Raw genomic sequence first — 25,865 nt, 5'->3', positions numbered from 1 at the left:
TAACGGCCTTGATACACCTGGGCATTGAGTCAAACAGAGCTTGGATGGCGTGTACACGTACAGCTGCCCATGCAGCTTCAACACGATACCACAGTTCAGCAAGAGTAGTGACTGGCGTATTGTGACGAGCCAGTTGCTCGGCCACCATTGACCAGACGTTTCCTATTGGAAAGAGAACTGGAGTGTCTGCTGGCCAGAGCAGCAATCGAACATTTTCTGTATCCAGAAAGGCCCGTACAGTACCTGCAACATTCGGTCGTGCATTATCCTGCTGAAATGTAGTATTTCGCAGGGATCGAATGAAGGGTAGAGCCACCGGTCATAACAAATCTGAAATGTAGCGTCCACTGTTCAAAGTGCCGTCAATGCGAGGAAGAGGTGACCGAGACGTGTAACCAATGGCACCCCATACCATCACGCTGGGTGATACGCCAGTATGGCGATGACGAATACACGCTTCGAATGTGCGTTCACCGCGACCTCGCTAAACACGGATGCGACCATCATTATGCTGTAAACAGGACCTGGATTCATCCGAAAAAATGACGTCTTGCGATTCGTGCACCCAGGTTCGTCGTCGAGTACACCATCGCAGGCGCTCCTGTCTGTGATGCAGTGTCAAGGGTAACCGCAGCCACGGTCTCCGGGCTGATAGTCCATGCTGCTGCAAACGTCGTCGAACTGTTCGTGCAGATGGTTGTTGTCTCGCAGACGTCCCCATCTGTTGACTCAGGGATGGAGACGTGGCTGCACGATCCGTTACAGCCGTGCGGATAAGATGCCTGTCATCTCGACTGCTAGTGATACGAGGCCGTTGGGATCCAGCACGGCGTTCCGTATTACCCTCCTGAACCCACCGATTCCATATTCTGCTAACAGTCATTGGCTCTTGACCCACGCGCGCAGCAATGTCGCGACACGACAAACCGCAATCGCGATAGGCTACAATCCGACCTTTATCAGAGTCGGAAACGTGATGGTACGCATTTGTCCTCCTTACACGAGGCATCACAACATCGTTTCACCAGGCAACGCCGGTCAACTGCTGTTTGTGTATGAGAAATCGGTTGGAAACTTTCCTCATGTCAGCGCGTTGTAGGTGTTGCCAGCGTCGCCAACCTTGTGTGAATGCTCTGAGAAGCTAATCATTTGCATATCACAGCATCTTCTTCCTGTCGGTTAAATTTCGCGTCTGTAGCACGTCACGTTCCTGGTGTAACAATTTTAATGGCCAGTAGTGTAAAAATGTAATCCCAAAACAAAAAAGCCTGCAAAAATAGTATGTATTGTCCTTTAAGCTCAGTATAGTAGACCTGCTCAGAAAGTTTCCGTACATTGGTAATTTCCTGCCAGTGGTGAGTTGGAGATGATGATGAAGATGATGATTGGTTTGTGGGGCGCTCAACTGCGGGGTCAGCAGCGTCCGTACAAAGTCGCAAATTTACACGGTCCAATTTCTTCACTATCCAAACTAGCCACTGGCACAAATGATGATTATGATGACGAAATAATGAGGACAACACGAACAGCCTATCCCCGGCCAGAGAAAATCCCAAACCCGGCCGGGAATCAAACTGGCGACCCCGTAATCCAGAGGCAGCAACGATAGCCACTAGACCACGAGCTGCGGCCGTGTGTTGGAGAGAAACGCGGTTGGCATCCCTGCACACGCCTGTGTTTACTCTGTAACTGCCAAGTTTCATTGTTCCTTGTGTGCTAGTTGTTTTACAGTGTTGAACTGAGTAGGACGTTGCGGCCGGCCGGCATGACCGAGCGGTTCTAGGCGCTTCAGTCCGGAACCGCGCTGCTGCTACGGTCGCAGGTTCGAATCCTGCCTCGGGCATGGATGTGTGTGACGTCCTTAGGTTAGTTAGGTTTAAGTAGTTCTAAGTTCTAGGGGACTGATGTTAAGTAGCATAGTACTTAGAGCCATTTGAACCATTTTTTATCACGGTTCGCCTTCCCATTTAAATGGGAAGTTGCCTCGTCACTAAACACTAAGCGTGCAAGAAAAGTGTCATCCTCCATCTTGCCAAGAAAGAAATTACAAAACTCCGAACGTTTGTGTTTGTCACCTTTACTAAAAGCTTGCAGTAGCGGAATTTTGTATGGTTTCAAGTGCAAACGTCGACGCAACACATGTCAGCCGGACATAGGACGCACGTTGAGCTGTGGAGCTGACGGCGAACGGATTTCTCTGCGGACTCCTCGTGAAACTGTGGCGGAGGCCATGGACGTGTGTGTCAGGCACTCGGGGACGGCCGGCGATTTGCCTTTATGCAAAAAACAACCTGTTTCTCGGAATTGTTCCATGCCATCGTCTAATGCTCTGTGCTGTAAGAGGATCCGCACCCTACCTAGTACGAAAGTCACGCTTGAACAGTTATTACTGACCCGCACTGCGCAAAAGGTGGAACACAAAACTCTTCGTCTTGTCCCGACACCATTTTTAGTAGAACTGAAGTGGGCACATACTGCTGGTACCTAGCGGGAACCACGTAGAAATCGAGAGCTTCCTCTCTGGAACAGTAAGTTGTTCAAATGGCTCTGAGCACTATGGGACTCAACAAACCTAAGGACATCACACACATCCATGCCCGAGGCAGGATTCGAACCTGCGACCGTAGAGGTCGCGCAGTTCCAGACTGTAGCGCCTAGAACAGTACGTTGTGCACGCACATATCTCATATAATATAATAGTTGTGATTTTTTTATATTGGATGATTCTTTTTAATGCACTCAGTATGTCATGGACGCCTGGCATTCTGAGACCTTTATCGTCTTTCACGGGTCTCATTGGGTGTCAATCTTTTGCTAGGAACCTGAAGGCCGAATCGATTTTATGCCTTTTAAGGAGTCGGCAGATCATGATCTACAATCGTGCCCATAAATTAAGGATAATGCTGATACATGGTGAAACAACGCTCTGGTGGGCGGTTTGCGGGTTTAAATCACCTCGGGGTGTGACCATGCGGTGCATTTGACCTGCGGTCTTCGCACGGTGGCGCTGGCAGCAGTCCACATACGCAGAGGTGTGTTGGTGCATGTCAGAGCACGGTGTAGCGAGTAAGTGTGCAGACGTTTTCAGACGTGCTAATGGTGACTGTGTGTTGAGAATGGCTCAGAGACCACATATTGGTGACGTTATGAGGGGTAGAATACCAGGGCGACTGGAGGCTGGTCAAACACAGCAGGTCGTAGCACGGGCCCTCCGTGTGCCACAATACGGGACGTCCACAGTGTACAACACCACAAGAAGACCGACATATCACCATCAGTGCCCGCAGACGGCCACGGAGTGCTGCAGGTATCCTCGCTCGGGACCTTACCGCAGCCACTGGAACAGTTGTCTCCAGACACACAGTCTACAGACGACTGAACAGACACGGTTTATTCGCCCGGAGACCTGCAAGGTGCATTCCACTGACCCCTGGTCACAAGAGAGCCCGTAAAGCGAGCTGTCAAGAACACAGTACATGGTCATTGGAGCCGTTCGGGGTGGCCGCGCGGTTCTAGGCGCTACAGTCTGGAACCGCGCGACCGATACGGTCGCAGGTTCGATTCATGCCTCGGACATGGATGGGTTTGATGTCCTTAGGTTAGGTTAGGTTTAAGTAGTTCTAAGTTCTATGGGACTGATGACCAAAGAGGTTAAGTCCCATAGTGCTGAGAGCCATTTGAACCTTTTTTTTTTGGTCATTGGAACAGTTGTCCCAGGTTATGTTCACGGACGAGTCCGGGTACAGTCTGAACAGTGATTCTCACCGGGTTTTCATCTGGCGTGAACCAGGAACCAGATACCAACCCCTTAATGTCCTTGAAAGGGACCTGTATGAAGGTCGTGGTTTGATGGTGTGGGGTGGGATTATGATTGGTGCACGTACACCCCTACACGTCTTTGACAGAGGAACTGTAACAGGTCAGGTGTATCGGGACGCCATTTTGCGCCAGTATGTCCGCCTGTGGGTCCCACCTTCCTCCTGATGGATGATAACACACGGCCCCACCGAGCTGCTATCGTGGAGGAGTACCTCGAAACAAAAGATATCAAGCGAATGGAGTAGCCTGCCTTTTCTCCAGACCTAAACCCCATCGAGCACGTCTGGGATGCTCTCGGTCGACGTATAGCTGAACGTCTTCAAACCCGTACGACACTTCGGGAGCTCCGACAGGCACTGGTACAAGAATGGGAGGCTGTACCCCAGCAGCTGCTCGACCACCTGATCCAGAGTATGCCAACCCGTTGTTCGGCCTGTGTAAGTGTGCATGGTGGTCATATCCCATATTCATGTCGGGGTACATGCGCAGGAAACAGTGGTGTTTTGTAAGACACGTGTGTTTCGGGACGGTTTTCTCGACTTATCACCAATACCGTGGACTTACAGATGTGTGTCGTGTGTGTTCCCTATGTGCCTATGCTATTAGCGCCAGTTTTGTGTAGTGCCACGTTCTGTGGCACCACATTCTGCAATTATCCTTATTTTATGAGCGTGGCTGTACAAAACGGACGCCCTGCTGCATCCGCCGGTGCGTCCAGATGTTGACGTGCTCGCTCCACTTGCTACTATGTTAGGCAGTGCTAGTACAAACCGGTAAAGGCAGAGTACGTGAGCCAAGTCGGTGCGGGCCGCGGAAGCTGCCGGCACGTGTGAGACAGGCAGGAAGGGCTCCGCCCCCGCTTTATCTCGCCCGCTCCTCGCCGGCGCTCCTGCGTACAGCACGGCGTATAGCGGGGCTGGGCGCGCGCCCCAGATGCGTCCTTTCGATTAGCGCCGCCGCGTTACGACTTCCGCCCATTGTACCGCTGTCTGCCGGCCACGGCGGAGACCACCGCTGCGTCCTAGCTGCTGTCTCGCCGTCTCTACACGGTGTAATGTCAAAGGAAGCCAAAAGTTCTGCAGGAAACGCTCCAAAAAGACGAACCAAACAGGGTCTAAACCAGTGGCGGATACAGAAAAACCTCAAGGTGGGGGTGCTAAAGATACGAGGGTCACTCCAAAAGAAATGCACACTATTTATGTAAAAATACAGTCTTCATTCTGCATGTGTGAAAGTTTTACAGTGTGTAGATACATCCTTCCCGCTTGTTTCCAAACTTAGTTCAACCTGTTCCCGTGAGTGGCGCCTTCACAGCATGTCTTCAAGATGGCTGCTACACTTGACGTTCGTCAGAAGCAACGTGCTGTCATAGAATTCCTGTGCTGTGAAAACGAGACAGTGGGAAACATCCACAAGAGATTGACAAAGGTGTACGGAGATGCTGCTGTCGATCGCAGTACAGTTAGTCGGTGGGCGAGCAGGTTACGTGACGAAAGCGGGCACGGCAATATTGAGGATTGTCCTCGCAGCGGCAGGCCTCGTACTGCACACACTCCAGACAATGTGCAGAGAGTTGACGAATTGGTGACTGCTGACAGACGCATCACAGTGAACGAATTGTCACGCTACGCTGGGATAGGGGAGGGAAGTGTTTACAGAATACTGAAAGTGTTGGCGTTAAAAAAGGCTTGTGCCAGGTGGGTTCCCAGAATGTTGACAGTGGCTCACAAAGAAACAAGAAAAACGGTATGCTGCGAAGTTTTGGAACAGTACGAGAATGGTGGAGATGAATTTCTTGGAAGAATTGTGACAGGTGATGAAAATATGGCTCCGTCATTTTTCACCAGAGACGAAGAGGCAATCGATGAAGTGGCATCGTGCAAATTCATCCAAGAAAAAGAAAAAAAAAAATTCAAAACCACACCTACTGCTGGAAAAGTTATGGCGCCGGCCGGAGTGGCCGAGCGGTTCTGGGCGCTACAGTCTGGAACCGCGCGACCGCTACGGTCGCAGGTTCGAATCCTGTCTCGGGCATGGATGTGTGTGATGTCTTTAGGTTAGTTAGGTTTAAGTAGTTCTAAGTTCTAGGGGACTTATGACCACAGCAGTTGAGTCCCATAGTGCTCAGAGCCATTTGAACCAAAAGTTATGGCTACGGTGTTTTTCGATTCCGAAGGACTCTTGCTTGTAGACATCGTGCCAAGTGGAACCACCATAAATTCTGATGCACATGTGACAACACTGAAGAAACTTCGAGCTCGACTGAGTCGTGTTCGACCACATCGGCAAAAGCAGGACGTTTTGCTGTTTCACGACAATGCACGGCCACAAGTCAGTCAAAAAACCGTGGAAGCGATCACAAAACTCGGATGGACAACACTGAAACACCCGCCTTACGGTCCTGACCTGGCTCCGTGTGACTATCATCTCTTTGGGAAACTGAGAGACTCTCTTCGTGGAAGAAGGTTTGAAGATGATGACTTCCTTGTGCACGCTGCCAAACAGTGGCTCCAACAGGTTGGTCCAGAATTTTACAGTGCGGGTTCACAGGCGCTGGTTCCGAGATGGCGTAAGGGAGTTGAAAGGGATGGAAATTATGTGGAGAAATGAAAATATTGTTCCTAAAGGATGCATCTACACACTGTAAAACTTTCAAACATGTAGAATAAAAGATCGATTTTTTAAAAAAAATTGAGTGCATTTCTTTTGGAGTGACCCACGTATCTTGAGCTACTTTTACTATTACCGTAATAAAAAATAATCAAGTCCCATGCAAAGTTTATGAAAGTTTTATTTAAATTGATTATACACATATACAAGACAATGTCATCTCACGATATAAATAGATTACAGTTGTGGTTCTGTTCCTTAAATGATGAATTCTGTGCGCCTATTCTTCCTGGCAATTTGGTTAATTGATTGTTAGCCGTGCGTGTCGTATGCCGCCGTATGCCGCAGTGAATGTACCGAAATGGAACTCAGTGAAATACAAGTTATTAATTTATTGAATACTCATTTTTACTTACAAATTTTCACATTAAATGTTGAAAGTGTCTCCCCTGTTGTTGAATACACTATTCAATTTGTCTAATCATGTTTCCAAACACAAGCTGTAACATTTCTTCTGTAACAGAAGCAGTGAAAATGGACATTGCAGTTTTCAACTCATTGATGGATTTTGGACGGTTTTTATAGACAGTTACCTTTGCTGCACCCCAGAAGAAAAAGTGAGGTGGTGTTAGGTCAGGCGATCGTGGAGGCCGAAGTCCCTGTGAAATTATGCGATCACCAGAAACATCAGCAAGCAGTGACATTGAAACGCGAGCTGTAGGCGCGGTTGCACCATCTTGTTGAAAATAACCCTTCAGTATTTCACTTAAACAGAAGTTCTCCTGTGAATGGGTACAGAATGTCCCTGCAGTAGCGTTGAGCGTTTATTGTTTCGTTGAAAAACACTGGACCCACAATGCGAAGTCTAGAAATTGCAATCCAAACTCCTATTTTCACAGAATGAATTGTTTCCTCATGAATACACAATGGATTTGCATTACTACACATACGAGAATTTTGCGAGTTCACGTACCCGAAAAACTGAAACCTCGCCTCACCAGTGAAAAACGTTTCATTAAGAATATCCCTTCCAATTTATTGAACAAAATTTTTGAACCATTAACAATAATGCAGTCCCTTGCCGTGATCAGTATTTTTCAGTTCTTGCGCGACTGTCACTTGGTTTGGGAAAAGTTCTAATTCTTTCCTTACAGCTGTGTGGGCCGTTCCGACACTAACATCAATTTCCTGGGCGAGTTTTCTTACTGACTTGTTCGGACTCGTGGGCATTTTATCGGAAATATCGAGTAGTTTACCCTCAGACAAAACGCTAGGACGACGACTTTTCGGTGCATCTGTCACTGAAACCGTACTTCTTAATTTCCTACTCAAATCTCGCACAGTATCGCGATGTGGGAGTGTTGTCTCCGGGAAAACTGAAATAAATGTTTGACGGACTGAAACTGTGTATTTACGGCCAGCTTTGAACACTTGTTCGACTAAAAACACAGGTCCTTCAATGGTTATCATTTTGACAGTGACAAAAACGGAACAAAGGAACTAAACTTGAACGTCCACGTCAACACGTAACGACACACACCAAAGGTACTACTGACGCTGGCTGAGATAAACGAAACAGTGGAATGTTGGGAGACTTCACTAGAAGGGAAGCCGCCCAGGCAGGCGAACAATCATATTCCATCAACAAGCTCGCAGCCTGCTTATCCCCCATTAGAGCAAGAACTGAAAGGAAAATGACGCCTGTTCACGTCTGGTGGTAACCACCTCGCTAGCAATGCTACCTGCATCTAACTGGCACAATAAAAGGTGTCCGACGGCCCGTCATTTGCTTTCGTCACGTATCGGATTCGTCCGGAACACTTCATGTCGACTTCGCTGTTTTTTCATTTCTGCAAACGCCAGCGACTACCGGTTGTAGCGTCGAACTTTCATGATCGAGCTAAACGTTTCTCCTGGTAGTGCAGATTACGTCAGTATTCCGCTTCACACCTATTGGCCCACCGCAAACCCAGTCTTGTCATTTAGGTTTTTGTTCGTCAGTTTCAGGAAGTGTTTTTGAAGACTGCCGATGTGATGAAATAGTTCACTAGCTGCGCAGAAAACAGTTCCTTGTGCTATTTGTTCACACCGGAAATCTTGCTGTTGCGCTCACCTTCTTCCCCCACCCTCCGCGCATCCCCTAGTGCATTAGGGCTTCTTTTTTGTGCCTCCTGCACTTGATTTGCCCAGTCAAATAGAGAGACTGGACGTGATGAATGCTAAGAAAGTAGTAACATTCCTCCATCATATAGTGAAACTAAAACTTTGTTCTACTACTATTTTAAAAAGGCAACGGCCTTGCCGCAGTGGATACACCGGTTCCCGTCAGATCACCGAAGTTAAGCGCTGTCGGGCGTGGTCGGCACTTGGATGGGTGACCATCCAGGCCGCCATGCGCTGTTGCCATTTTTCGGGGTGCACTCAGCCTCGTGATGCCAGTTGAGGAGCTACTCGACCGAATAGTAGCGGCTTCGGTCAAGATTACAAACATAACGACCGGGAGAGCGGTGTGCTGACCCCACCCCTATCCGCATTCTCCGCTGAGAATGACACGGCGGTCGGATGGCCGCGGTAGGCCACTCGTGGCCTGAAGGCGGAGTGAGTGGACTATTTTAAAAAACAATTTCAAATATTTTACGAAAACTGCAAAAAAAATATAAAATAAAAATATCGACACGATATTTCCGTCTCGATCTAGATGCAATATGTGATCAAAAGTATCCGGACACCACTAAGAACATACATTTTTCATATTAGGTGCATTGTGCTGCCACCTACTGCCAGGGACTCCATATCAGCGACCTTGGTAGTCGTTAGACATCGTGAGAGGACGGAATGGGGCGCTCCGCGGAATTCTCGGACTTCTAACGTTGTCAGGTGACTGGGTGTCTGTAAGGAAGATTTCCACACTCCTACGCATCGCTAACACCACTGTTACCGACGTTATTGTGAAGTGGAAACATGAAGGGACACGTACAGCACAAAAGCGTACAGGCCGACCTCGTCTGTTGACTGACAGAGACCGCCGACAGTTGAACAGGGTCGTAATGTGTAATAGGCAGATGTCTATCCAGACCATCACACAGGAATTCCAATCTGCACCAGGATGAAAAAAATATGGTTCAAATGGCTCTAAGCTCTATGGGTCATCAGTCCCCTAGAACTTAGAACTTTACTTAAACCTAACTAACCTAAGGACATCACACACTTCTATGCCCGAGGCAGCATTCGAACCTGCGAGCGTAGCAGCAGCGTGGTTCCGGACTGAAGCGCCTACAACCGCTCGGCCACAGCAGCCGGCAGCATCAGGATCCAGTGCAAGTACTATGACAGTTAGGCGGGAGGTGAGAAATCTTGGATTTCATGGTCGAGCGGCTGCTCATAAGACACACAACACGCCGGTAAATGCCAAACGACGCCTCGTTTTATACAATGAAGGCTTTCACGACCGGATGGTACTGTTGTTGATAATTCTTCCGGGTTATATGGCCGTGGTCCATGGAATTCTCCTATTCCTAACGTTTCGTCCAATACTATGTTGGACATCTTCAGAGGTATGGCTGGTCCTGCTGAGTCCTGAGTCGGCAGGACTCAGCAGGACCAGCCATACCTCTGAAGATGTCCAACATAGTATTGGATGAAACTTTAGAAATAGAAGAATTCCATGGACCACGGCCATATTAACCCGGAAGAATTGTTAACAACACGACGCCTCGTTTGGTGTAAGTAGCGGAAACATTGGACGATTGAACAGTGGAGAAACGTTGCCTGGAGCGACGAATCACGGTACAGAATGTGGCGATCCTATGGCAGGGTGTGGGTATGGCGAATGCCCGGTGAACGTCATCTGCCTGCGTGTGTGGTGCCAACAGTAAAATTCAGAGGCGGTGGAGTTATTGTGTGGTCGTTTTTTTCGTGGCGGGGGCTTGCAATCCTTGTTGTTTCGCGAGGCACTATCAGAGCACAGGCCTACACTGATGTTTTAATCGCCTTCTTCCTTCTCACTGTTGAAAACTAATTTGTGGATGGTGATTGCATCTTTCAACACGATCGAACACCTGTTCATAATGCACGGCCTGTGGCGGAGTGGTTACACGACAGTAACATTCCTGTAATGGACTGGCCTGCACAGAGTCCTGACCTGAATCCCACAGAACAGCTTTGGGATGTTTTTGAAACGCCGACTTCGCGCCAGGCCTCACAGACCGACATCGATACCTCTCCTCAGTGCATCACTCCGTAAAGAATGGGCTGCCATTCCCCAGGAAACCTTCCAGCACCTGATTGAATGTATGCCTGCGAGAGTGGAAGCTGATATTAAGTTGAACTTTTTACAGATTATTTATTGGAATATGGGCTACAACTTAACGCAGGGATTTTACAAAATTTTAGTTCAGTTATTAAAGATCATTTTTTTTCAATTGTAATGAAAATTCACAACATTTTTTTGCAATTTTTTATTTATATATTCAAAAATATACAGTTTTTTGGAAAAAGGCTGTGTTAAATTATGCAGAAGGTACTGTGTAACATTTACTGAAAGTTTGAAACAAATATGTTTGGAAGATCCTTAGAAAACGTGTAATTAGTATGAGAAAATAAAAGTTTTGGGAATCGAGCGACAAAGATTGGATTAACTTTTTAGTGCATTCCAGGTCCATAGGATGGATTATCTTCATCCTCTGCAAACTCCTCCTCCAGCTTCCTCTTGTTCCTCCTCCTGTTTACTCTTGCTTGTATTTCTAGACTCTTTACAGTCCTGTCTGCAGCCCGAAGGCGTTCCTTGTCTAAAGCAAGCATCGCTCGTTGTTGTATTCGTAGATTTTGCTACCATTTTCTTCAGTTGCAGTTACTGCAACACTGTTCCAAAAGGTGGTCATGTATGAACACTTATCACATTTCAGTTGTATTTCACTAGCAAGTCCTACGTGCTTTATTATGGAGAGTTCCAGACCAACTTCACTACAATGAATACATCTTACACAGTTTGAAAAAATTCCTTTGAGAACCGACATATCAAATATTTCATTCACATCCGATTCGCCCATAAAACATTCATAGTTTTCGCTCATTGAACCAAGCTTCTTCTGTGAAGTATTTTCTTTCCCACTTTGACTGCTATGGGCAGGTGTACTTGAGAGGTTAGGTTCACTCACTTGGTTATCGTCTTTATTGTTTACAGTAATAACACATACTTTTTGCTTTCCAACATTCCTCCTTTTCTTTAAAGCCTTCAGAGGATTTCTAATAACTTTACTTTTACTCATTATTATACTTCAACAAAACAGAGACTCAAGAAACAGAATTAATTACGAATATTTTCGAGATAACGACAGAGTAAATAAACATGAAACAATCGACAATCACACCAGCGATATATATTGAACCATCACAGGTTAGCCACAACACATACTTTATCTCACATCACTAAAATGTACCTGATGAACACGGACGTTAATAATAACACCATTTGACAGCAGTTTAACAGCGCCACAGTGGGTCACGCCCATGTAGAACACATTTCAAAAAAAAATTAAAAATAGTTGTAGTCTTCGGAATTGAATAAATTATATATCTATTAAAAGGTAATAGTCTGCAGATTCAGAAAACGCAAAAAGTAAAAATTGAACTTTTGATGAATTTGAGCCTTTCCGGAGCCCCTTAAAGTTTAGTATTCCACCACCTACGTCCGTTTTTTCTAAAGTCTAACTTCCTTGTCCTGTTCCAGACCTCACGCCAGCCTGCGTGAACTAAAACGCGTGCCTTTCGGCTTCCTCTAATAATACGGTGTTAGCTCTCCTGCCAACCCACAACAGTTTTGATCACATACTACAGGGTGGCGCAGGGGAACGGGAAATGTTGAACGTTACAGATGGCAGATGTTGGAAACTTTTCACAATTGATGTGAACGCATTGCCATTTCGTAATCGTGGAGAATTGGACTGGTGCGGAACGTGCAGTAACTCTGAGAGCGTTTTACAAAAATGGTGGTAGTGCGACTGCCGCGCAGAGAACATTTCGACAGCATTACCAGCTCGGACGTCACGGACGTGTCCCATCTGCGCGTGCGATTACAACGTGGGTGCGTAATTTAGAAGAAACGGGATCTGCCTTGAAAAAGGAACCTCCAGGTGGCATTCCAACAGTACGTACCCCAGAGAACATTGCAGCTGCTAGAGCTGCAGTCGAGTCAAGTCCTCGCCACTCCGTTCGACAGCATGCGTCTTCGCTAGGGATTAAGCGACGGAGCTTACAAAGAACACTGCACGAATTAGACTTCCATCCCTGTAAGTTGCAGATTGTGCGACACTTACACGAACGAGACCCAGCGTCACGTATGGAGCTCAGTAGCCAGATATTGGCTAAAATCGACGAGGAGGCGAATTTCCTCGGTAACTTATGGATATCAGACGAAGCCCATTTCCACCTGAACGAATTCGTGAACAAACAGAATTTTCGTTATTGGGCACAGGACAATCCTTGAGAGTTTCACCCGCGACCACTACATAGCGCCAAGGTCACAATATGGTGTGCTGTATCACGTCACGGTGTTATCGGCCCTTATTTTTTTGAACGTGAGGATGGTAGTGCAGTGACAGAAACATCCGCTCGATATGTTGAAATGATTCGAACATTCTTTGTACTGAGACTGTACGAGCTTAATCTTAACGTCGAAAACATGTGGTTTCAGCAGGACGGAGCCACGTCACACACTGCTCGACAATCGATGGCAGCAGTTCGTCAATTGTTTGGAAGACGCATTATTTCACGTAACGGCGACATAGCACGGCCTGATCTTAGTGTGTGCGACTTCTTCCTGTGGGGGTATCTTAAAGGCAAGGTGTACCGTACAGGTCCTGCAACAATCCGTGAACTGAAGGAGAACATTGTAAACGAAATCACTGACATTCCCCAAGATTTGCTACACCGCGCATTCCAGAGTTTTCATAACAGGCTGTTAGAGTGTGAACGTCGAATGGGAGCACATCTTTCTGATGTCATCTTTAAAAAGTAAAGAGACACTTTTGGACAGTTTGATTGTAAGGACATACTGAATAATGGCGTACTGAATACATTCACTTTCGTTAATCCTAGGACGTCCAAGCCCTTGTTTCTAACTTGGATGCCTAAGGGGGGGGGGGGGGGGGGGGGGCGTTCGGCGAGCCCAGAGGTATTAAATAAGTTTACTGACGAAAAGTTACAGCTTTCAAAATGGTTTATCTATTTTAACTAAGGCATCGGTTTATAAATGTTGTTAATCGTTATAAATATTGCATTGAGTGAATAAAAAATACATATTACAATACAAAATACAGATGTGTTCATATACAATAGACTACTCTGAGTCCTCAACTTCAAGGCAAGAGACACACTTCACAATTTTTTCTGAATGTGTGTTACACACATGTTTATGACACTGTCCACAATACTGTTTTGGTTTACTTAGATTGTTGTACTTCTGCTTCTTTGTTTTAGCTTTTCATACACAAATATGGCAGCGACCTTTCCCTGCAGGAGGCTGACGTGGTTCTGCTGTCCCTTCTTTGATTTTCTTTTGTAGAATAGTCTCCATTGATTGAACAATTTGGTTAGATAACCCTCTTGCATTGACACTTCTTTCTTCTACCTGCAATTTCACTAGTTCCATCCCAGCTTGCAGAAGATCAAGTTTCCGTTTGTTGTGTTTCTTTTCATTCCATCTTGGATGTTGCTGGATTGATAGCACAAATGTCGATGAGAGAGTAAAATACAGATAGATGCCATCTCTTTGTTACCCTCTTGCAGCTGTAGACACGCGCCATTTGATGAATGGTATCAATTCCACCTTTGGTGGAATTATAATAAGCATTTATCTCGGTTTTATTCTTCTCTCCTCCAACAGTGCCTTTATCTTGGTGCATTGTTGACAACATCAGTAAGTTTTGACTTGGTTTCGTTTTTGCTGTGCAGGGCACCAAAGTTACTGGAGGCCTACGTCTTGGGCACTGCACCAACTCACTGCAAGTTTACAAGACAAATAACAGCTGACTGACATCAACAATCACTTCCCCTGAAAGTACACCGATTGTTGTGAATATCAAGAATACCAACCAACAAGAAACTAACTTGCATTGTTGTAGAGATGAGAAATACGAAATCCTACTAAGGGAAATTTTGTATAGCATGGAAGCATAAGGGGGGGTTTGTTGGACCCATAATAAGTCTATTTATTTTTTCTTTCAAAGCAGGAATATTCTATAAAATATATTGACACTAACGTTTCATAAAATAGCCAACAAACAATAATTCAAAGGGGATATGTAGTATGAAAGTGACTTGGGCAAAAGCAGGGAACATAAAAAAATTGTGGGTTCAATGAACCCCCCCCCCCCCCTTACGCGTCGTAGGGTTAATAAATTACTAGTTTTATGAATTTATTCGTGGAAATGACGTTATTTCGAAATTTGCCGTTTCCCTGCGCCACCCCGTATATGTCGAAGAAAGGAATGTCGCCGCATATATCGACGTTTATTGTAAGACGTATGGTTATATTGACACATCGATGCTTTGTACAGAGCCCTACGTTGACACAGGCAGCTGGTAGCTGACTCCGTGCGCCGTGTGAGGACCGCAGGCTGGGTTACGCAATGCCGCCGCAAGTCCGTTGCGGGCAGCGAAGCGGTGACCTTCCAGTTGCAGCGCGAGGTCAGTGACCCCGCACAGGCAACCAGACGGGCGTGCTGCGGCGCCAAGCAGATCCCGCTACTGGCCGAGGGTAGCGGACGGGGGTGGGGCGCACACGGGAGGGGAGTCGTAACAGCACGGAGAGCGGGATGGCACTCAGCTGCGTGTCACGGTTAAAGCCGTCGGCACACGGACCGTCCTGTCCAACTTTAAACGTCGTGCGTGCCAAGTCCGACGTGCTGCTGAACGATGCTACTCGTGCACACGGTACGTGGGTCCCAACGTGGTATACGCGATCGCGACGCACTCCAGCGGCAGTTGTGGCATGATTCCGGTTCGTAAATCGCACTGTTTACTCAACGGGCGCCCGTAAAATTGCCACGTTAGCTCTATTAAAACGCACATTTCCTGCATCGTGCACGAAAAGGAAAGTACCATGTCCAATCACTAAGGACACAGGCTTGTAAAAGTTCCATCACAAACAGTGCGGTACAAATTTGGAATACTTCTCCGCATAAGATAAACATTATTTAATCATTCCCACATTTTAGTAAAACCCCAAGGTAAGTCTTACTTGATCACTCTTCCTACCCAGTAGCAGAATCTTTGCAACATGTGAATTACGAAGCGTAAAAGAAAAAGGAGCAAAATATCTTTATACAAGTAGCGCAAGCTGTCCTGTAGATTAAGCCAATCGAACAAAGTCACCCCTCAAAAAAGGTGAACTTATGTTTACACGACATCAAATATTATAGTATATACTTACATTAAACTAATAATAAACTATCAGAACCTAATAAAAACGCGAAAGTTAGGAAAAAAATTGGAAGTGGCAAGACGCGAACCACGGCCCCAAATCACAGCTCACGCTACCCATTATGCTAAACCAACAATTGTATTATTTTACCTCTTACTGAAAACCTTACTCGTAGCTATGTTACTAATTGAAATTCAATTATAACAAACTGACCGAGAACAATGCGTTCTGGGTGGATCTTCAGTGTGTTGTTGCCTTAAAATAGGCTACTCTCATGACACGCAAGTTACAATAAGTCTTTTGCCATATGTATGATGTTTCTCATTATTTTATTGCAACGGATCACACAGTTAACAACGGCTTTTCCAGTGATACTCAATTTGCTGGTGCTCAGAAACGGCACATACACATATAGGCTTGAAACGAATGCCAATATGGCGCCTCACAACTCTGTACTGAAGCGAGACGGCGTGCGTGTGACGTAGGCGGCGTTGTGCCACCTCATTGGTCAACGCTCAGACGCACGCTCAGAATATCTGACGTGCCAGATACTGCTCTGCACGTTCGGAAAGACTCCCGAACGTGCTATTCCACGCTATGACGTCAGAAACTCGCCATGCTCAACGCTCGGATGCACGGCCCGTGTGCCGACGCCTTAAGGGCCGCAGCCGTAGCGACTAGAGATGGGCAAAACTGTTCTTTTCAGAGATCGGATCAGAACTGTTCACTCCCTGAAATGAACTAGCTCTTTTTCATCACTCACCACTCATTCACAATAGAAAATAAATGGAAGGCACATTGCCCTTTAAACTTGGTTTATTCCAGTACTATACCTGTATTTTGATCTTATTTGATCCTATTTTGAAGTAACACAGATAATGAGTAAGAATTTTGTATTGTTTATTGAAATTTCCACTACATGACAAAGTTTTTGATTATTGATTTATTTTGCACTATCGTGGTTTTTTGGGTGATCGGAAAATGTTGTAACTTGAGATTTAAATTAACAATATATTTGGCTATAATGTATTAAAATTTCATTAACCTCGTACAAATACATCGCATGCCATATATTTTTTAAGTGAACGTTTCCTTCTAAAGACGCCTAAAATCGTAAAATCCGTACCAGAATAAGAAAAAAAATATATATATAACTTGACTGTAAGACTAAAATGCTGCATATAGCCTTATGCGGAATAAAACAAGGAACACATCGGTGTATCACATTTTGCGATACGTTTATCGGTTCGCTTGTAATTAAAGTGTAAATTCGAGTGTCCGTGATAAAAATCCTATAGTATGAGGAGTCGTCAGGAACCTAATCTGATCAGTTTAAACAAATAAAAATAAAATAAAAACAAACGATGTATACATAACATAATAACGTAATATACATAGCGGTATTACTACGAAGAACAATATCCAGTAGAGACGAACTCCGATGTAGAGGCGCTGAGTCAAGCAGGTCGAGCCGCGAGCTGTATCACTGCGTGAGCTAAGACCGCAGAGACCAAGTGACACCTGAGTTGCTTTGCTCAACGCTCTGGCTAGAGTCGAGAACGGTGGGAGTTCCGAGGGTGGGGGGAGCGGTGAACGGCCACCAGTCACCCAGTCACCCGCTCCGAGGCAGATCGTCCGTTCTCTTGCGAGCAGGTTGTTGCAAGTAGTTCTTATGTTCTCCGCTAGGAGGCTCTCTGCCCTGTTGCTCCCATCAACCGCCCAGAGGGCAGGACGTGCGACTGAAACGATCGCCGACGGAGTGCGATGCGAAGTTAAGCTGCGCCAGACACTGCACGCGGCAGAGGAAGCACAGAGACAGCACGGCATATGTGAAACACAAAATCCAATGGGGCACTGCACAATGCAGGCAGCCAAGGCAGAAGCAGGGCACAGGCCGGCGCCGGCTGTGTTGTGTGGCGTGCTGTGTGCTCTGACCGGCAGAGGCGCCGCTGGTCTGCTCCGACTCTCTCTCTCTCTCTCTCTCTCTCTCTCTCTCTCTCTCTGCTGTGGGAAACGTTTGGAGCTACCGTTCTTTTTTTCTGAATCACTGATTGTTCACTCCTTTGAAAGACTCAACTCTATGAATCAGTTCAGGAGCGGATCCCCCATCTCCAGTAGCGACACCCTCCGGATAACAAGGCCGCCCAGCAGTGTTAGTGACGTCACACTAAGCGGCCCATAGCCGACGCAGCAGTCCCAGTCCACGGACACCTCCGTACATACGCGCCTGGTGTTAGCCATCTTCTGTCCGTCATACAGAAAGGAGCGAACTATAATTCGAACCAAAGACCAAATTATATATATTCTTGTAAACAGCATAAAGGTTCATAACGAAATACCGATTACATATACAGGCAGGAATAAGTTTAATCGATTGAAGCACGCGCGAAGCATTATTTAGTTGTTGTTGTTGTTGTGGTCTTCGTTCCTGAAACTGGTTTGACGCTGCTCTCCATGCTACTCTATCCTGTGCAAGCTTCTTCATCTCCCAGTACCTGCTGCAGCCTACATCCTTCTGAATCTGCTTAGTGCATTCATCTCTTGGTCTCCCTCTACGATTTTTACCCTCCACACTGCCCTCCAGTGCTAAATTTGTGGTCCCTTGATGCCTCAGGACATGTCCTACTAACCGGTGCCTTCTTCTTGTCAAGTTGTGCCACAAACTCCTCTTCTCCCCAATTCTATTCAATACCTTCTCATTATTTAGTACCCAGGTACTATTTCAAAGGCGCAGAGTTGTGAATTGCGACATTTATGCCTGCTGCATTGATTATCAGAAGGCTTTTGACAGAGTAAAACACCAGAAGATTGTTGACATTTTAAGAACCACTGGTTCTGATGATAAAGCCCCACGTATAATTGTGAACCTGCGGGGTGGTCCATCTGAAGTTTCGGATGAGACTATGTCGAAAACTATACTTCAGGTAAAAATAGTAGGAAAGATAAGTTCGTAAACTCAAAGGGCACATCAAATGATACTACACGTGACCCCCAGCCCCCGGCTCCTTGGGTGGGGTGGGGGCAACTTTTAAATCTTAAATAGAAACCCCTATTTTTTATTGCAGATTTGGATTCTCTATAAACAAGTAATCACGTTTTGTCTGAAACATTTTTTAAACCTTTGGCAGATGGCGCTGAAATCGAGAAAAATTAAAATTGGGGAAGAACTCACATTTATTTAGAATGATCCGAGAAGGACGCATGAAATCAGTTCAAAATGAGCACCAATTCCTTCTTCTTCTTCTGCTTTTACGGCCTCATTGGACCACTTCAGTCAATCATTTCTGGTCCTCTTCTTTGGTATTTTCCCCTTCCGAGTGGCCCAGTATCTCTTCATTCGTTCCGATGCTTTTCGTCGTTCCTTATCTGTAAATACCCTTTTCATTGTATGTCGTTTGTCAATTTTTGGTTTAAATCTTATTTCTGTGTCCCTCAACTTCTTTAAATTTGGCGTTTTGTTCCGCAAATCATCCAGAGTTATTTCCAGTTCTTCCATATCCTCTCTTATTTCCTTAAGCCATCCTCCTTGTTGTTTCAAATTTCAGAGTTTCTCAATAATTTTCCTTGATAATCTGGTTTCTGGTGTCCTCAGAATGTGACCACAAAAAAGAGATCCTTTTCTTTCGTATAGTATCAGTGATGGGCTCCAGTTCTCTATATACCACTTCATTTGGAACTATCCGCCATTGCCCAGCTTTTTGATATTTCTTATTTATGCATGTTCTAGCAATTCTTCTCTCTACTTTTAAAATTTTGTCAATTCTGTTTTTCTGGGTGACTTTAAAAAGAGTTTCACTTCCATATGTAACCTCTGGTTGAACCACCGTCTTGTAATGTTTTAATTTTGTTTTAATTGATAGACATTTTTTATTGTACATAGACCATGTTAGTTTTTGAGCTTTTATCATTTTATTAGTTCTTTCTCGCCATGCAGGTTTCTCGTCCAATTTATGTTTTATAATTTCACCCAGGTATTTAAATTGTTTCACTATTTTAATTTCCCTATTGTTCACTGTGATGTGATCTATTACAAGTGGATCCGTTACCATTATTTCAGTCTTTTCAAATGATATCTGGAGTCCTAATTTTTGTGCTATATTTTGTAAGCTTGTTATTTGTTTCGTGGCTTCCTGAATATTATTAGCTAGTAATGCTAGGTCATCAGCAAATCCCAAGCAATTTAGGTTTATTTTATCTTTCTTAGTTCCAATTTTAATATTCATAGGATTTTCCTTCATTACGCCAAATTAAACTATTTCTTTTTTTTTTTTTTTTACTAAATGTATTGTACCCGCCGTGATGCGACCGAGCACGTAGTGGCGTACTGATTTGAAACGATCGGCCGAATATGGCGTACTGATCTGATACGATCGTCCGCCTTCGGGCGATGTCAGTCGTCGACGGAATCCACCGATATCGGAGCAACTGTGACCGCAGTCTTCTACACGGGCGTTGGACTCATCAAAGAATTGGGGGTTTACTGGTAGTAAGCTAATGGCTGGGTCTGCCCAGAATGTCAATGATTCTGGGGGAATGTCGCCTACCCCAGAGGCCTCGTTCTACTACAGCACTGCTGCATCGAATTCTTGCCGCAGTAACGTATCTCCCACCTCATGTTTATCTACTTCGAAATAGGCTGTCTGGGGTCCTATGCTGTATCTGTCCGCCATTTTGCCGATCGGATCGGTACGCGAGCGCACCGAACAATTTCTTTTCGAAACAGAGCCCCAACATTATTCCGTACGCGTTTCGAAAGTCGTGCCGAACGGTCCTAGCGAACCGAAACGCTGTTGTCAGTTCTCCCCGCGCCAACCAACGAGAAGCAGTCTGCCTCAGATCCGCGCATGCGCACTGCAGCGCCACAGCGGCACGAAATCGAAGCGTCTAGCAGCCGACACAGGCACGCCATTCTTCACAGCACCGAAAATTGTGGTTAGAGTACGTAATACTGTTCAAATTCCGCTGACCACGGGCTTCCATGAATGCATAATAACGACAGTATATCGACTGTGTTCTGGAAGCTGTCGTAAATGTCTCATTACGTCATTTTATTCTCATTCACATCGACGACTTGTTTTGGATTTCACATTTCGGAATAAGAATTGTACAAATACACCTATAGAAACACCGGAAAAACTCATTTTTCCTGTTTTCTGGCGTTCCTTAGTTGCTTTGAAATTCATGGAGGTAAGTTCCACCTATGCATCTAATTGAAAGCAGTTTGTTTATTGCCATACACGTTTATTTGTGATGATGCTTCATAATAAAAGAAGCGAAATGCGTATGGCAATAAACTGCCTTTAGTTACACTACTGGCCATTAAAATTGCTACACCACGAAGATGGCGTGCTACAGGCGCGAAATTTAACAGACAGGAAGAAGATGCTGTGATATGCAAATGATTGGCTTTTCGTAGCATTCACACAAGGTTGGCGACGCTGGCAACACCTACAACGCGCTGACATGAGGAAAGTTTCCAACCGATTTCTCATGCACAAACAGCAGTTGACCGGCGTTGCCTGGTGAAACGTTGTTGTGATGCCTCGTGTAAGGAGGAGGAATGCGTACCATCACGTTTGCGACTTTGATAAAGGTCGGATTGTAGCCTATCGCGATTGTAATTTATCGTGTCGCGACATTGCTGCTCGCGTTGGTCGAGATCCAATGACTGTTAGAAGAATATGGAATCGGTGGGTTCAGGAGGGTAATACGGAACGCCGTGCTGGATCCCAACGGCCTCGTATCACTAGCATTCGAGATGACAGGCATCTTATACGCACGGCTGTAACGGATCGTGCAGCCACGTCTCGATCCCTGAGTCAACAGATGGGGACGTCTGCAAGACAACAACCATCTGCACGAACAGTTCGACGACGTTTGCAGCAGCACGGACTATCAGCTCGGAGACCGCGGTGGCTGCGGTTACCATTGACGCTGCATCACAGACAGCGCCTGCGATGGTGTACTCGACGACGAACCTGGGTGCACGAATGGCAAAACGTCATCTTTTCGCATGACTCCAGGTTCTGTTTACAGCATCACGATGGTCGCATCCGTGTTTGGCGACAACGCGGTGAACGCACATTGGAAGCGTGTATTCGTCATCGCCATACTGTCGTATCACCCTGCGTGTCGGTATGGTGTGTTTGACTTCTCGCTCATCTCTTGTTCGCATTGACGGCACTTTGAACAGTGGACGTTACATTTCAGATGTGTTCCGACCCGTGGCTCTACCCTTCATTCGATCCCTGCGAAACCCTACATTTCAGCAGGATAATACACGACCGCATGTTGCAGGTCCTGTACGGGCCTTTCTGGATACAGAAAATGTTCGACTGCTGCCCTGGCCAGCACATTCTCCAGATCTCTCACCAATTGAAAACATCTGGTCAATGGTGGCCGAGCAACTGGCTCGTCACAATACGCCAGTCACTACTCTTGATGAACTGTGGTACCGTGTTGAAGCTGCATGGGCAGCTGTACCTGTACGCGCCATCCAAGCTGTTTGACTCAATGCCCAGGCGTATCGAGGCCGTTATTACGGCCAGAGGTGGTTGTTCTGGGTACTGATTTCTCAGGATCTGTGCACCCAAATTGCGTGAAAATGTAATCAAATGGTTCAAATGGCTCTGAGCACTATGGGACTCAACATCTTAGGTCATAAGTCCCCTAGAACTTAGAACTACTTAAACCTAACTAACCTAAGGACATCACACACACCCATGCCCGAGGCAAGATTCGAACCTGCGACCGTAGCAGTCGAAAATGTAATCACATGTCAGTTCTAGTATAATATATTTGTCCAATGAATACCCGTTTATCATGTGCATTTCTTCTTGGTGTAGCAATTTTAATGGGCAGTAGTGTAGTTGCATAGGTGGAACGCATCTGCACGAACGCTAAAAATTGTTTAAGAACAAGAGGACTTGTAGAATGTGGCTGTAGCTCGCTCCTAGAGATACAAATGATGAAGTAGCCTACTTCCCTACATGATACATCAACGATTTGGTTCATAAAAACAAAGTTTAAAAAATAGCCTTTTCGAGAGCGTGTGGCGAGTGCAGCTACGTTCATTGTAGTTTATAGGCATCTGATGAATCAAAATGTTTCATATATGGTGGTATAGTCTGAAAATATCGTGGCGGGAAACTTTCATCTCTGTCTACTGTTGTTAACGATTCGATCGCACATAAAAACCTGTGACAAGCTAGAGTATAAAGACGATTGGTGCTACTTTCATTAACACTGATTTACGTTGTGCTCCTAGATTCCTGTCTGACCACACTCTAGCAAATCGCTGCGTATTCCGAAAAAAAAATGGAGAATTATTCGTGACAGGAGGAAGTATAAATGTCACTGTCATTTGTTTCAGGCACAGTAATTTCATCTTTCATTTGTTGAACATATGGAAGTCACGAAATCGGAGATACTCGTTACAGAGTGATCGCGCTCTTACGTGAAAATTGCAACGAATATTTCGGAAAAATGCTTAACTTGGACGATTAATGAAGTCTCAGAATGCGTTGCAAACACGAAGATGAAATATTTATATACATATTTTTACAACCAGCAGTGTACGAACCTACGTTCTCAATCATGTCAGTTCATGACCTTACCAACTTCGCCACTACAGCTTACGTACTACCGTCGCTTTATTTTATCTAATTCCCAGACACAGAGACACAGGCTGACTTCGTTGCAGAATGATACAGGCGTAAGCCGTAAATGTATGAAATTTTAGAAGGCTTCAAAAAATTCCCTTGCATTGTTACTTAAATGTTTTAAACGCGTCTCGATAGTTAATAAGTAAACCATTTTGCGGAAAAAGAGTTCGCGAAGTCACTAGCGATTCATCTAACACTCATGTAATATACGTAAGCAGAGCCGATGTATTGATATTTAATGATCCTTAAACTGTTATTTGCAAAAAATATCTGGAAAACTATTTGGATTTTGTAATCATTCACAGTAACAACCTGTTGTTGTTGTGGTCTTCAGTCCAGAGACTGGTTTGATGCAGCTCTCCGTGCTACTCTATCCTGTGCAAGCTTCTTCATCTCCCAGTACCTACTGCAACCTACATCCTTCTGAATCTGCTTAGTGTATTCATCTCTTGGTCTCCCTATACGATTTTTACCCTCCATGCTGCCCTCCAATACTACATTGGTGATCCCTTGATGCCTCAGAACATGTCCTACCAACCGATCCCTTCTTCCAGCCAAGGTGTACCACAAATTTGGCTTCTCGCCAATTCTATTCAATACCTCTTCATTAGGTATGTGATCTATGCATCTAATCTCCAGCATTTTTCTGTAGCACCACATTTCGAAAGCTTCTACCTTCTTGTCCAAATTATTTATCATCCATGTTTCACCTCCATGATGGCTACAATCCATACTAATATGTTCAGAAATGACTTCCTGACAAATATGTACTCGGTGTTAACAAGTTTTTCTTCTTGCGAAACGCTCTCCTTGCCATTGCCAGTCTACATTTTATATCCTCTCTACTTCGACGATCATCAGTTATTTTGCTCCCCAAATAGCAAAACTCCTTTACTACTTTAAGTGTCTCATTTCCTAATCTAATTCCCTCAGCATCACCCGACTTAACTCGACTACATTCCATTATCCTCGTTTTGCTTTGTTGATGTTCATCCTATATCCTCCTTTCAAGTGACTGTCCATTCCGTTCAGCTGGCTGCTCTTCCAGGTCCTTTGCTGTCTCTGGCAGAATTACGATGTCATCGGCAAACCTCAAAGTTTTTATTTCTTCTCCCTGAATTTTAATACCTACTCCGAATTATTCTTTTGTTTCCTTCACTGCTTGCTCAATATACAGATTGAATAACATTGGGGATATGCTACAACCCTGTCCCACTCTCTTCCCAACCACTGCTTTACTTTCATGTCCCTCAACTCTTATAACTGCCATCTGGTTTCTGTACAAACAGTAAATATCATTTCGCTCCCTGTATTTTACCCCTGCCACCTTCAGAATTTGAATGAGAGTATTCCAGTCAGCATTGTCAAAAGCTTTCTCTAAGTCTACAAATGCTAGAAACGTAGATTTGCCTTTCCTTAATCTTTCTTCTAAGATACGTCATAGGGTCAGTATTGCCTCATGTATCTCAACATTTTCACGGAATCCAAACTGATCTTCCTCGAGATTGGCTTCTACCACTTTTTCCATTCGTCTGTAATGAATTCGTGTTAGTATTTTGCAGCTGTGACTTACTAAACTGATAGTTCTAACCATATTTCTAACAAATGAGAATAGTCTATTAAGAACTCACATTCGAACCGCACGTGTCCTGTGGTGATTCTTTAGTGACACAATCACTAAATCCGAAGCTAAAACCGTTCAATATGTTTAAAATATAAAGCTATAGGTAAAAATAAACCACACCTAACCGAACGACAGGGTCATACCGGAACCGAAAACCTCTCGGTGCAGTTGTCGAAAAATCGGCGGTAGGACCGGGACCGTTCGGTAACAGGTGTCAGAAGCTTACTGAATATGACGTCACTACCGAAAACGACGTCACTACCGAGACTAACCTACTGCACCGATCGGTACGAACGATGCAGACTAGGGCCCCGGGTCCACGAAACAGGGCCAGCCGCACAGTGGGTGGCACACAGCGGCCTGATGTGTAACAGCTGAGCGGCGCGTGCAGCTGGACGCCGTAGCGGCAGACACAGGCGGGCCCTGTCTTACCGCGCCTCTCACTCCCAGCCGAGCTAAGCGGCGTGCTCTCTCTTCCGGGACGCGACGGCGGCGATAAGCGGACCAGCACGACAGAGGCTGGCCGGCCGACACACGGGCCGGGTCAACTCCACACATGTCGTAATGGGCACCTCACTTCTTCGAGGTACTAAATTAACCGTCGGAAATGCGAACTGTGTAAAGGAGGGGCGGGGAAGCGCTGCACGCGGCTCATGAGCGCACAGCGCTGCACGTGTGCTGCTCACGTGCAGTCGTCGTCCGTGTCAGTGGCGACAGACGGCAGGTT

General features: G+C 45.5%; 1 pseudogene; it reads left to right on the top strand.

The window, feature by feature from the left end:
• Positions 1-8,717: 8,717 nt before the first annotated feature.
• On the top strand, positions 8,718-8,835 carry LOC124720573 (annotated as a pseudogene).
• The last annotated feature ends 17,030 nt before the right edge of the window (positions 8,836-25,865 follow it).

Source organism: Schistocerca piceifrons, chromosome 11, assembly GCF_021461385.2.
Source record: "Schistocerca piceifrons isolate TAMUIC-IGC-003096 chromosome 11, iqSchPice1.1, whole genome shotgun sequence".
NCBI lineage: Eukaryota > Metazoa > Arthropoda > Insecta > Orthoptera > Acrididae > Schistocerca > Schistocerca piceifrons.
This window is presented reverse-complemented; position numbering and strand designations above follow the sequence as displayed.